The sequence below is a fragment of the Phodopus roborovskii genome, unplaced genomic scaffold (assembly GCF_943737965.1).
Source record: "Phodopus roborovskii unplaced genomic scaffold, PHOROB, whole genome shotgun sequence".
NCBI lineage: Eukaryota > Metazoa > Chordata > Mammalia > Rodentia > Cricetidae > Phodopus > Phodopus roborovskii.
Window position 1 is genome coordinate 15,382,033 of NW_026126549.1, and position 15,252 is coordinate 15,397,284.

The window sequence follows — 15,252 nt, forward strand, 5'->3', positions numbered from 1 at the left end:
TGGTACACACACACACACACACACACACACACACACACACACACACACACACGGTAGTAAAAACATGTGAGTAGTAACAGAGGCTGAGATGGTTTATTAAGAAACAAGGTATTCCCAAGAGAGGGAGGAGGCCAGAGCTGGAAGGAAGGGAAGGAACTGAAGTCTTCTATACCCAGATTTGCACTTTCATGGCTCATTCTATGGCATGTTCCTTGTGTATGTTACGTGTTGGCCTTGCTGGGATGGCTATTTGCATTCTTCCTTTTCGTCATCTGGCTTTTTTTTACATGTAAATTAAATTTTCAATTTTTACATTAATTTATAATATGGAGAATGTGTTATGGTGTGTGTGTGTGTGTGTGTGTGTGTGTGTGTGTGTGTGTGTGTGTGTGAATTCAGGCACATTTGGGCCTGAATGGTGCAGATGTGGGAGTGAATGGACAACTTTCAGGAGTTGGCTATTTCCTTCCACCTTGTTTCTGAGGTAAATTCTCTCTTTTTCTGCACTGTGTGCTCCAGTACAGTAGGGCTGTGTGCGGCCAACCACCTCTCCTGTATTTATCCCATCTTTCTGTAGGACTCTGGGATTATTGCTGGGCACCACCATGTCCACAGCCTTCTTTCTACCTGTTTTCTGGGGCTCCAACTCAAGCTGTCATGTCTGCATGATCCCACTCTCTGTCCTGCAGTCCTGACACAGAGACTAATACAAGTACAAGGCAGACATTAGTGCAGCTGTGTCTCTGAAGGTTTAATCCTACCAATATTAAGTAAATTGTACAATGTACTGGTACATTCATTTTCAATATCGGGATGGCTGAATATTGGTGTTTAAAACTTTATAGTGTGTGTTCTTCACCTCCTAAAATATTAATCCAGATATCTGTTTCTCAGTGGAGTGGTTAGTACTCTCTACCTCCGGCCTATGGCCTGAATGTTTGTGCATTTCCCCCCCCCCCTTCAACTTATTTGTTGATATCTGATATCCAACCCCCAGAATATTCTAAAGGTGAGGCCTTTAAGAAGTAATTAGATCACAAGAACACCTCTCTGTTAAAAAGAAGCTTAAGGGAACCAGGGGAACCCTCCACTACAAAGGCACACAGGGGGTCACCATTTCCTAGGAACAGGATTTCACCTGACACCAAATTTGCCTTCACCTCCCTTATTACCTTCAGAACTCTAAGCAATACATTTTTTATGGGGCAGAGATTATCCTGTCTGAAGCATTCCCTTTCTTGGTATTTTGTAAAATTATCCTGTCTAGGACATCCCCTTTCTTGGTATTCTATAAATGTGTTAGACTTTTATCCTCACATTTATCGCTACTGAGTGCACTGTGGAGTTTGGTTAGTGTTTTTTGTTTGTTTGTTTGTTTGGTTGGTTGGTTTTTTGTTTTTTTGTTTGTTTTTTTTGTTGTTGTTGTTTTGTTTTGTTTTCCCCTGTACTTGAAAGCCAGTTCTGAGAGAACAGAAATTTCTAGATCTTGCTCAAGGGTATAATGCCCAGATACTAGACTATATTGTAAGACTAAAGAAATGTTTGGAAACTAAATTACTATATGTGTCCTCTGTCTGGAAACCATATTGGAATAGGTAGAAGTACAGGTGTCAGTTGGTGGGACCAGACCACATTTCCAGAAGTTCCAGGATGAGAGAGATGCTTTCATACAGAATGTTAAGAATAGGAAACTCCACGGAGATAGAAAGTAGATCAGGGTTTCTTTAGGGGCTGGGAAGAGGAAAGACTGAGGCATTTTGCTAACTATTTTAGGAGTTACATAAAATTCTGTACGTTAACTATGGCGGTGGCTGCAGAGTCTGTGAATGTCCTCAAAACCATTGAATTTCTCACATTAAATGTAGGAATTGCATGGTTCAGTCTTTCCTTAGTAAAACTATTTGTAAAGAGACAATGATGCTTTGTACAAGGAATTTGGGTAGGGGTGTGGGCATAGCAGGGCTTTGAATTCTTTGAAAATCAGGCTGACAAAACTTGCTGAGAATTGGATGAGCAGTACTAGATAGTGTGACCAGGAGGCCATGATGCCAAGTTTTTTTTTTTTTTTTTTTTTTTTTTTTTTTTTAAACTGACTGGCATAAACGGTGGAGCTATTAGTGGGGGAACTTTGAACCTGAAGATTGCTGGAGGGCCAAGTTCATGGAAAAAAATAAGGAGTTCTTTTTTTTTTTTTTTTAAATATGTTAAACTGGAAATGCCAAGTAAATATTTAATATACACCTCATGTTGTAAGGAGCCTGAGTGGGATTTCTATTTGGATCATCAGCATGGAAATGGTCCTTGGGTGGAGCTTATCAGCAACTTCCCTAATTCGACCTCTCAATAACACCAGCCACTACTAACCTTCCTTCATCTAAAGCAGTCACCTTGCTTATTTTCAACTGCTTTTCTCCTACCTCTTATTGCCCAATTAGGCTCATTTACAAGTTCCTCCTCCTCTTCTGCCTGGTCTTCAGAATTCTTCAGCAAACTCAGCCTTTTGAATTCCTCTCACTCTACACTCTTTCTGGGAGATCTAATCAGTATCTAGGATGGATAAAGTTATGTTTTAAGTTTAAATTACTGTGCTTATGAGAGCTATTAAATAAAATAAAAAATTCCTCTAACCTGTGAGTTCAAGGACAGATAACTCTGTGGAATGCTAGGGGCTGTCCATGTAAGGTAACAAGCCCCGTGTTTTCACTTCTGTAAACTTGTATGGCTTCACCAACTGTACAGGGTGTTCTTGATCACAAGTAGGCAGACATATGTAGGCAGGATGTACATCAGAATGTGTACTTGCCCCTGATTGGATGAAGGTGGGAAGTATGTATCCTTGTGGCTTTTGTCTTTATAAGCCTCTGCTTATTGTAATTTGGCCCATACTGGGTATAGACTGGGGCTAGTATCCATGGGCCTGGCCAGTATTTAATAAAGCTCGCTTCAAATTTAGCTAAAAAATTATGGTAGTGGTCTTATTCTTGCTAGATGGGATTGAGGTTCAGTTTCATTCACCCTGTCTGCAAAGACTTACATGTAGTCTTCAGACCTCTTGAGTTCTACTACTAGTTTTGGCAAGGGTCACTCAAGTGTTACCCATTCTATGTTGAGCCATGATCTCATCCTCCACTGCCACCCCCACACTGTTCCAACATTTCTGGTTTTAGTGAGTAAGTTACATATTTATGTAAGCCATAAGCCAGAAGCCTTCTTTATACTCCTCTCTACAGGATATAGAAGCCATCACAAAATCCTGAGGATTTTACTTTCTGAAATACTCTCTAAAGTGTCCATTCTCTGTATTTCATCAGTGAGCTTGATGTTAATTGTCAACCTAGTTGGATTAAGACTTGCCATGGAGATGTATCTCGGAGTATAACCATAAGGGTGTCCCCAGAGGTATTTAAATGAAGAGGGAAGACCCATCCTGAAGGTGGATGGCAACATGCCTGTGGTAGGGTCCCAGACTGAATGAAAAACAGCAAGAGGGTTGAGTACTAACAACTATCCCTTTCTATTTCTTGTTGGTGAATGGAATGTTACCAGCCATTTGTAGCTCCTGCCCCCATGCCTCTCACTGTGAATCCCTTCCTTCCTGAAGTTGCTATTGGCAGGTATTTTGTCATTGCTACAAGACAAGTAACTGACATAGTGAGCAATATGAATGTGGGGACATAATGGTCCCCACACAAGGGGAAGATTTCTTCTTTCACAGTCCTGACAATTGTCCTCTACATCATCTTTATTTGAAATTCAAACTATCTGGCCATATTTATCCTTTCTCTCTCTCTCTCTCTCTCTCTCTCTCTCTCTCTCTCTCTCTCTCTCTCTCACTCTCTGGTTTTTTAAAGATGGGGTTTCTCTATATAACAGTCTTAGCTATCCTGGAACTCATATCCAGCATGGTTTCAAACTCACTGAGATCTGCTAGCCTCTGCCTCTCAAGTACTGGGATTAAAAGCATATGTCATCACCACTCAGCTCATATTTATTCTCTTAATATGTGTTCAGCTCTTTTGCAAGCTCAAAATTTTCAAAAATTGTTTTGACCTGAGAATTTAAGAACACTCTCCTATAAGCAGTGTTGATCCACTATTACAAAGTAGAACGTACCTTCACGCTCAGTGTTAACAGTGTTTGCTACAGATTTCTGTTCTTTTCAGAAACCCAGAATGAGGTCTCATTTGGATATGTAATCTAGGGTCTTTGGGGATGTCATCAAGTAAAAATGAAGTTATCAGGGTGGATCTTCTTCATCTAATTTGGAAATAGCACCATGTAAAAATCTAGCTAGACATCATCAAAAGCACCAAGGATTATAGCTTCCTGCCAAGGCTAGGAGAATGGGGATAAAGGGGAGCATATTCTACAAGTTTCAGAGGAAGTATGTCCCTGCCCCCACCTTCATTTTGCACTTCTATCCAGAAATTTGAGACAATAAAATTCAGTCAAGGCTATGGAACTAACATGACTATTTATTTTATGGTTATTCCTTTTAGTAATTAAACCCAATACTTGTATAATGAGTTCCCCACTTCGTCTTCTCCCAGCCTCTGGTCACCTCTGACCGACATTATGATTTCACCTATTCTAGCAAGAACTACAATTGTTCATCTGCATGTCTTTGTTTTTAGGTCCTTTCTGTGTCCCCTTTCTCTGCATTATAACAGTTTAAGTGTCATTTAGTCCCTTCCTGCTTTGGTTCCTCGTGTGAGCAGAGACTGTTTTAGAGTCCTCCTATCTTTAGCATATACAGAACATGCACAACACACTCTCTGGGTGAGCATGTGACATCTATAAATATCTCTCTTAAAGGTCACCTCATTTATCATTTGTTTTCTCGTATCTGCCTCAAGGCCTGGTTTCTTACTCATATAGTTCTGAAATCATCTTGACTTTTGACACGTAAAATATAAATGGGCCCAGTGATATGCACTTCAGTAGTCTGCAAAGAATGTATTTGAGAAGCTATTCTGTGCCAGAGAGCCAGACTCTCAACACAGTAAAATAATTCCTACAAGAAAGCTTGAGTGGTAAAAACTGTAAAGGCATCAGAACGGTTTATTCCAGAAATGGAGCAGACCAAAGGAGACTTTCCAAGATGTGGCACTTTAAGAGAAGACAAATGATGCTGCTTGAAATTGTGACTTGAAAAGTGACTAAACCATGAATCATCCCAATGTAAGAGCTCGCAATCAGAATAACGGAGAACAGATTATATAAATAGATGTCACTTTGGTTTTGGTGGAAGAGGTATTGAACAATCATGGCTATGCTTGGTAAATATTGTAACATGATAATTCACATTATCTGGAAGAGTAGACACCTCTTTTTTTCTTTTTTCTTTTATTATTATTATTTTTTATTTTACATGTCCATCCCAGTTCCCTCTCCCTCCCCCTCCCTGGCTTCCTCCTTTCTTCCTCCCTCTCTCCCTCCCTCTCTCCATTTTACCCTCTTTCCCCTCTTACATGCACCCTAACCACCCTCCCCTCCCATCCCCCCTCCCAACCCCATTCCACATGTAGGGCTATGCCATCCAGATGGGATCATGTAAATCTGTCAAGTCATTTGAAGTAGGGACTAGGACTTCTTTCCTGTCTCTAGGTTAAGGCAGTATCCCTCCATGGGGGATGTGTCCTCAAGGTCCTTTTGTGCACCAGGAATACATCCTGGTTCCAATGTCTGAGGACCCTTAGACTGCTCAGTCCTTCTAGCTGAGACCCATATTCAGGGGGGGTCTGAGTCAGCCCCATGCTGGATTCCCAGCTATCAGTCTGGCCTGTTAGCTCCTCCTTGTTTAGGTCTACTGTCTCTATGTGTATCTGCAAACTCTCTCTGCATCTGGATTCTACTTCGACTCAGTGTTTATGTATGGGTGTTTGATTTTGTTTCCAACAGTTACTAGATGAGGGCTTCATGATGGTGGATAAGTTAGTTGTTGATCTCATTATCAGGGAAGGGCATTTATGGTAGACTTTCCATGGTTGCTCAAATTGTTAGTTGGCATCAGTTCTGTAGGTCTCTAGACCTTTCTTTAGGTTCAATTTTCTCTTTAAACCAATAATAGCTCCCTCTTTTATGTTCTCTCTCTCTCCCTCTCTCTCTCTCTCTCTCTCTCTCTCTGTCTCTCTTCTGTCTTCTATTCCTACCCTGACTCAATCTTCCTAGTCGCACATGCTTTCCTCTCCTCCCTTTTTCTTTCTCCTAGTTCTCTTTCCATTCACTGACCCCCCACTTCCCATGTGCTTTGGGGGACTTGTCCCTTCCCCCTTCTATGAGGGACCTTATATTGAATCTCTTAGAATACACCTTGTATCCTAGTTTCTCTGGTGGTGTGAATTATAGGCTGGTGATCCTTTGCTCTAGGTCTAAAATCTGTCTATGAGTGAGTACATACCATGTTCCTCTTTTTGTCAGTAGGTTACCTCATTCAGGAAGATTTCTTCAAGTGCCATCCACTTGCCTGCGAATTTCAAGATTCCATTATTTTTTTCTGCAGAGTAGTATTCCATTGTGTAGATGTGCCACATCTTTATCCATTCTTCAGTTGAGGGGCATCTAGGTTGATTCCAGGTTCTTGCTATTACAAATAGTGCTGCTATGAACATAGTTGAGCACATGTATTTGTTGTATGGATGCAGATCATTTGAGATTTTGTTGAATATGTTTTCACCATCTTTGAGCTGGGTTTGGCCTTTTCACGGTGTCCCACATTTTCTGGATGTTTTATGTTCAGGATTTGTTGGATTTATAATTTTCTTTGGTCGATGAATCTATTTCCTCTAGTTTATCTTCTGCGCCTGAGATTCTCTCTTCCATCTCTTGAATTCTGTTGGTTATGCTTGCATCTGTAGTTCCTGATTTTTTGCCCAGTTTTTCTATGTGTTGCCTTTATTTTCTCTATTTCAGTTTTCAAGTCTTGGACCGTTTCCTTCACTTTATTTGTTTTTTTCTTAGCTTTCTGTACTTTCTTTAAGAGATTTGTTCATTTCTTCCAATTTTTTTTTTGTTTGTTTTTTCTTCCATTTCTTTAAGGGATTTTCTTACCTCTTCTTTGAGGGCCTCTATCGTTTTTATGATGATAATTTTTAAGTCGTTCTCTTCTACTTCATCTGCTTTGTTGTGTTCCAGTCTAGTTGGTGTAGATTCCCTAGATTTTGGTGGTGTTATGCTTGTCTTTCTGTTGTTAGGTGTTTTCTTGTATTGCCGTCTTCCCATAGCTTCTTCCAGTAGGTGTTGGTGGGGTCTTTCTCTGTATGGTACTTCCTCGGTGGACTTAGGTGGGTCAGAGGTTTGATGTGTGTAGCTCTGGGTGCTCCAAGCTTTCTAGGAGGTTTCTCCACAGGCAGGGGCCTGGCGATGGGGGTCAAAGACCTCAAAGGCTGGGACTCAGGATGTTCCTTAAGCTGATTGGCAGATCTAGCCTGGGCCTGGCACTCTCCAGCTGAGGCCTTTTTGACAGATGGGGGTCAAGGATCTAGCTCGCAGGAACTCAGAGAGGCCCTGAGGGGATAGGGGATCTCTGGGAGGGGCCCGGAACTCCAGCAGTGGGGGTCAGAGACCATGCAGGTGGAAATTATGGGCAGTCCTGCGTGGATAGGCAGTTCTAGTGTTGACACCTTTTTTTTTTTTTTTTCAGTTTAACTTTTAAATACAATAGCAATGAAGTGTTGTGTGTGTGTGTGTGTGTGTGTGTGTGTGTGTGTGTGTACATGGCACACACACTTCTGTGTGAAGGTCAGAACACAACTCCTCTTGGGAACCTGTTTTTTTTTTCTTTTACATTGTTTTGAGGAAGGGTCTCTTGGGTTTCTGCCCCACTGAGAACTCCAAATGAGCAGGCCCTCAATCTTCTGGGCACATCTCAGTTTGTACCCTCTTTGTTACAGAAGGAACGCTGAGATTACAGGTGCACGTCACTGCATCTGGAGTTTTGTGTGGGCTCTGGGGCTTGAACTCTGGTTGTCATGCTTGCATGCAAATAAATTTACCCTCTGAGTCTGGACCTAGGGTTTTGTGATTCTCCAGAATCCAATGGTCTTTGGAAGATGTAGGATGTAACTCTTCCTCAACTTCTATCAAAATATGTCTGCAGATCACTTCTATTTAAAGAACAATGCCCCAGTCCTGTACGATTTGATTTGGGATAGTCTTATTGACTCTTTTCCATCTTGACCTTTCACAAGGTACAACAAGGTACAGGATTTCTCATACAGGAGTTGCAGACCTGGACATCTCAGCTATCAGGAATTCTACTAAGAGGTGGGAAGGAAGGCACAAAGGAGGATGGACAGCTGGCCCGTGCTTCACAAACTCAACTGAATCATCTTCATGCTAAAACTGTTTACTCATATGTAAGTCCCCTCACCTCTAATTTACTCTGACAGGCTAATCACCTTGGTTCTCTGAGTTCAAAGGCCATGACAGCTGCACTTCGAATTAAATGTTTGTCCCCTCCATAATTCATGTTGAAATTTAATTGCCATTATAACTGTATTAGGAGAAGAGGCATTTTCTGATGCACTTGGTTTTGAGGGACTACTTTAAGGGAGAGATTGTTGGTACAAAGAGATGAGTTTGGCCTCTTCTTGCTCCTTTGTGGGCATTCTGTGTGGTGGCCCAGCCGGAAGGTACCTTCGAGGAGCATCTCCATCTTGACTTCCCAGCCTCTGGGACGGTGAGTCAATACATTTCTGTCCTATATTACCAGTCTTGTGAATCTCTTATAGCCTCAGGAAGCGGTGGTACCAGGAAAGTGATTAGCACCATTGGAAGACCAATGGCAGCAAAACATTACAGGGAGAGATTAGTTGAGAAATCTCCTCATGAACCCACCCCAAAAATTTGTACACAAGGCAGCTGTGTATGTTTGACTCTGAGGCTGAGGACCTTTCTAAGCTTCAGGTGACTCATGAGATCGGTGCACAGAGAGATTCCATCGGGGACATTTACAGCAATCACTTGAACATTTTAACAATATTTGTTAAAGTACCCTTGCAAATTAACCACTATTGTGATCCCACATTACAAATGAGGGATTAAATTATGTTTAAAAAATCACATTTAATATCACTGTGTATGACAGGAGAAGTCCTTGTGGTATAATTTAAAATAAGCATTTGAAAAATCCAGTGAATTAAAAGAGAGCCTGGGTTACATGGAAAATCTCCCTGAGTGGAGCAATGACCCCCTCGGTGATAAACAAGCAAAGAGCTGCTATTTTAAACTGTATGTTTAATCATGGGAAGAAGCATTTGCACATGTAAAATAAGTGTTCACAGACAGTTTTATTTCATGAGGCAGAGGTGAAAATGTCAGATTCTGTTATTGTTTTGAAGTTCTAATTTTTTCAGAATAAAGTCTTTTTAAACCAATGTATTAAAAATAAGCTTCATGTTTAAGTTGAACACTCTGTAAATACATACACTATTCAAAGAAATTTTATTTTATTTTATTTATTTATTTATTTATTTTTTTGAGACAGGGTTTCTCAGTGTAGCTTTGGGGCTTGTCCTGGAACTCTCTTTGTAGACCAGGCTCAGACTCACAGAGATCTGCCTGCTTCTGCTTCCTGAGTGCTCTGATTAAAGGCCTGTGCCACCACCACCCAGCTAATTAAGATTTTATGAGTCCAAAGACATGGCTTATAAATTAAGAACACTAGTTGCTTTTGCAGAGGACTGTGGTGGCTCACAGTTGTCTATAACTCTAATTGCAGAGAATGTATTGCTTTTTTCTGGTCCCTGAAGACACCAGGAAAGCCTCTGGTGCACACATACATATATGAAGGCAAAACCTGCACACACAAAAATAAAAAGAAATAAATCTTTTTGATAAAGAGTAATATTTTCCCATGCAACTTTTCTTTGAAATGAACAAACAAACAAAAAAAATATTTTTCATTTAAAAACAAAAGACAAAACCAAAATGAGCTGTCTTTGAAAGACTCAAGCCTTTGTCACTCTGGATGTATCAACCAAGTCAGGACTCAGGCAGAAGGCTGGGTGTGTGATGATGTAATGTGGCTGGAAAAAGAATGACTTTTCCCTTCCCCCTGTGATAGAATTCCATGAAAGTATACTGTGCCTGCAAGAACAAGTTCCTCTAAATGACATTTCATTTCTTTGTGGCTGAGTAGATTAATGCTTGCTTCTTGCAGTTCATGTATTACCAGCCCCAGTGTTTAGAAATGAAAAATTGTGTGTTCAATTCATCTTTTACTGCATAAATGTTATATGAAGACTGGAAATTTGCATTTGGGTGTTCGTTCCTATTAAAATACTGCAATCTTGGTAACAGGTTAAGAAATACTGCGGTTTCACTGCCCTTTCACATTTAGCCTCTATAAAATAGCTTAATGTTGTATATGTAGGCAATGAGGAGAAATCAAAGAGTGGAATTATGCTAAACTGTGTAGCTCCTAAAGAGCTTATGAAAACTTCATCATCTTTTCATGACACATGACTGATGAGACCCACCTGTAAATCTGCTTAACAATCAGATCATGGGAAACTAGAGACATCTTCAAATTTTCAGCAACACAAATCACCTTAGAGGTCATTGAGGGATCAAATTAAACAGAAGGGCCAAGTGTGAAGGAATAGGTAGGGAGAGATGGAGAGTGCTGAGTAAAACACATAGCAGCAAAGCCATAAGTCTCATCTGGACTCTTCTTTATGAGATATGAGAAGGGAATTTTCACCAAGCAAGTTCAAGGAGAAAACTCAAATTTTCATTTGTGAAAATGAAAACTTTCTGCCTTTTAAAAATGATCCAAATGAAGGGAGAAACCAATAGTTCTACCTAGGTCTGATGCCTATGAACCACAGCAATGACCAGCATGGCATACTCATGCTTCATTAATGGAACATGTGCCTTGGAATCAGCCAATAGCTCTCTAATTGGACTTGAGATCTGCCCAAAAAGAAGGGTATCATATCTGATACAGGAAATCTAGCCAACTACTTAAGGCTACTGACATCATGGATCTTTGAAGGCAATCTATAACCACCACTTTATTAAACAAGCATAAGCCATAATTGCCTTCAAGGAATTTTTCTTATAACCAGATAAAGGTGTTCCTCACCTCTCATCAAAGAAACTTTTCTTTACTGCAGATGGAAGACCATTACATAAAAATGATTAATCAAATGTAGAGTTGCAGAACCTAATCCCAACGGATACCTAAGGTTCAAGGGACATTGCAGAGAAGGGGGTAAGAAAAATTGTAAGGGCAAGAAGAACAGGGAGTTTGCTGTGAGATTGTGTCTCCTCATAATATCACAAAATACATCTCACGAACATGACTGCCTAAACATGAGCTGAACAAGGACAACAGTAGACATCCCAAAGTGGAGAAGGGCAAGCCCATGAGGCCTCTACCATAAACAGATAACTACAGGCAACTAAGGAATGCTGAGAATACGAGAAATAGTCTTCTTCAGGGAAGAGCACACTAATTTGATGGGAGATGTCATTCTGTTTCTCATACTGGTTAATGAATAAAGCACTGTTGGCCAATAGGAAAGCAAGATAGGAGGGACTAGGAAACAAGGAGGAAAGAATAATGAAGGGGTCAAGATGGAGAGACTGGGGAGACAAGACGCTGGTCCCTTTCCCCGGTAAGAAGACCACGTGGAAATACATAGAAAAGGGTTAATACTTAAGACAGAGCTAGCCGATAAGAAACTAGTACCTGGCCAACAGAATTATATCAAAGACAGAGTCTCTGTGTGTTAATTGGGGCTGGTGCGGCGGCGGGACAAGACTGGCGGCGGGAGGAAAAAACCATACACCTTACACTAATTGGTTATTCAATACCAAATGGTAACTCCTGAGCATGTACATGTGAATGACATTGTTCAGACCGAGCAGGTTATACTTGGAAATATATTCAGATATAAGTATATAAAAGAAAAATAGCTATGCATTTGAAAGAAAGCAAGATGAAACATATGGGAGAGTTTGGAGGAAGTAAAGAAAGCAATAAATGATGTGATTGTGTTATATTCTCAAAACTAAAAGAAAAAGTGGTTGTGTGTGTTCTAGACTCCTGTGGCTTAGACCTTACTTCTAGGCATAGTGGTCTGAGGAAACCGAGACATCTTTTTTTTGGGTCTGAGATTTTTGCCATAATTGGTAGGTCCTGTGTAATTAAGTAGGTCCTGAGGGCTGACAGAAGGCAAGAGGCAGAGATATACTGTGGAGTTCTCCTACAATGGAAGAGGTCCCTTTAGTGAGGTTATCCTAGATAATGTCAAGTCCTTTGTCAAATCACTGTCATCTGAAAAACTAAAGTAGAATGAAAAAAACCCTAGCTGGGAGGCTTGTCTACATGTGCAAGATTAAAACACTGTTCTCTTAGAAAGTTTCTGGAGGATTAAATAAATCACAGGAAAGTGATGCTATTTCCTGCTGCATGTATTGAGACAGTGGTCATTCTTAGTTTATAAGTCATTTCTTTGATTTATTGGATCTGAGGAAGGTTTGGTCCTCAGATGAATTTACAGACAATTATTCCTATTCTTGACTGGAATTATTCAAGCTGAACTTTGGAGAGCACAGCTCTGTTCCCCACACAGTTCCTACTATACTCACAGTTACCCTCTGTTATGAGTAGGTTTTTCCACCAGTCTGGTCCCACAGCTGCGACAGCCCCAAATAACACAGAGAGACACTACATTAGATACAAAGCTGTTGACCTGTTACTAGTGTTTCTTATTGGCTAGCTCTGTCTTAAGTATTAACTCATTTCTATTAATCTAAGTATTTCCACATGGTCTCATCTTACAGGAGAGAGGGGCTGGCGTTCTGCTCTCTCCAGTCTCTACCTTGAAACTCCTCCCTACTTCTTCCTCTTTCCTCCTAGTCTCCTAGTTCTGCCTATCTTGCTTTCCAATTGGCCAACAGTATTTTATTCATTAACCAACAAGAGAAACATATTTACAGAAGGACATCTCCTATCATCTCCTCTTTTCTGTCTAAAATAAAAAGGGTTTTAACCTTCACATAGCAAACTATATAACAAAATCAGTTATCAAATAAGAACCAAAGTTACCAATGTTCAGTCCATTAACATTTAGCAAGATTTAAAGAAAATATTCCATCATCTATCCTATCTTTGTTGAGTCTAAAGTCCTATATGTAACTTATCTTTAATCCTAACTAAGGAAAACTATAACCATGACTATCTGTCTTCAACTACATCAAAGACCACAGAAGGTTAATATATAAACTCTAGAAATGACAGAGACATCTCGCTACCTGATCAGTCACCTGAAGTTCTTCTGTAATGTTCCATCTTCAGCCTATAGGCCATAGTGCATCTGGCAGACTCCTCAGCAAAACAGGCAACTTTAAACTGTCCACCTGTATTGGCAGTTTGTCAGTCACTTTTCTCTGTGTCCTGCAGACTGTCTGGCAGACTCTTCCATGAAGCAGGAAACCTGTAGCAATGTCCATCGTGTTTTAACAGTCACTTTTCTGTGGGTCCTCTATGTCCAGTTTAAGAGCAGTATCTTGTCCAAATGGCTAGTCTTGCCATACTGGAAGTATACTCCATAATGAGTTTCTTCGATGTCCATCTTTCTTTGTGATACAGGTGGTGTTGCCAGAAGCAGTTATGTCTCACTGTCAAGAAAAACCCTAAACCATTTTAAATGCCATATTCTGTAGGCCTTTGAAAGGTTTGAAAAATGCTTATCCATCTCAAATACATCTCTATATATCTAGAAAACGTAACTCACCAAACTATCAGCTTTGATTATCATAGGTAACTATCTATAATCTGTATTTTTCTAAATGAGCTTTATAAACACAATATTTAAACAAGAGGAAAAATATACATATCACAAAATTGACCTTAAATTGCATCAATAAATGAAAATCAATTCCAAAACAAAGTATTTATATCTATACCATAATCCCCTTTTTATCTTTAAAGAGCTTGGTTATGATCATTAACCATTTATAACCTACCTTATTTAAATGAAAACAAATATTTATGGACAATATTTGGGAATCTGGATGTAGTTCTTTCCAAACTGCTTCCTGCTGGTAGGGGAATCCTAAATGTAGAAATCCTGGCTTTAGTGGTCTGCAAGGCTGCTTTGTCCCAACTGTTTTGAAGGTTGGATCACCTGGGATGCTGTTTCAGGGGGTCTGGCTTGATCAAACCAGTCTGGAAGGAATCCAAGCTTTTCATTTTCTGTGGAAACAAAAATAGAAATCCTTTTTCCCAGTAACCTGTTCTTAGACTTAAATTTTGGAGTCAAAGCATTTTTAAAATATATAAATTGGATTAATTCAGCAGCATTTGTTTTAACAGTTGTTGCTATTTCCTCAGTAGTTAAACAATACAAAGATAACAGAACAACATGTAGTATCCAAAGTTTCTCTTTGATTTCCATCTTTACGTGGCTTTTTTTTTATTACTCTATTTCTTCTACTTCTGTTTTTTCATTTTTTGAGACAGGGTTTCTCTGTGTAACTTTTTTCTGTCCTGGAATTAACTCTGTATACCAGGTTTACTTTGAAATCACTGAGATCTGCTTGCTTCTGTCTCCCAAGTGCTGGAATTAAAGGCGCGTACCACCATTGCACAGCTAGTCTCTATTTTTTTTTTTTTTTTAACCACTTTATCCCCTTTCTCTTTCTTTCCCTATGCATATCCTAAAACCTTTAGAGGTTTTTCTTAATCTGAATCTGTCTTTACTGTAAATCTTTATCGTTTTCTGGCCTTTATCTTTTATCTGGTAAACAACAACACTGCTAAACTGAAAGCCACAGCTGATTTAGCCGCAGTCTACCCAAGATGGCAGCAGGTACTTTTACCACCAGAACTGAGAGCTGTGCTCACTGCCTTGGTCTATACTCCCATCCAGTAGCATGTTGCTGGCTTGGAGATGTGGTCACTGCCATTGCCAGCTCTTGTACACACCATTCAGTTGTTAGCAGAGCTCTTTAAAAGCCTTGTGGTTTTTTTGCCGCTTATGTTGAGTCAGGAAATCTCCCTTAAAGGAGCTGCACAAATCTCTGTTTCTAGCAAAGCAGAGTCCAACTGAGAAAAATGATGCCACCAAGAAGCCTTGCTTGTCTCTCTTCTTTTGTTTCTAAAACTCTTTTTTAAGCTTTTATTAAGTTTTAAGTGAAAATTCTCAGGTCCACGTTCGGCGCCATTCTGTTATGAGTAGGTTTTTCCACCAGCCTGGTCTGACAACCCTCAGCCTTCATGTCTCTACAGACATAGTA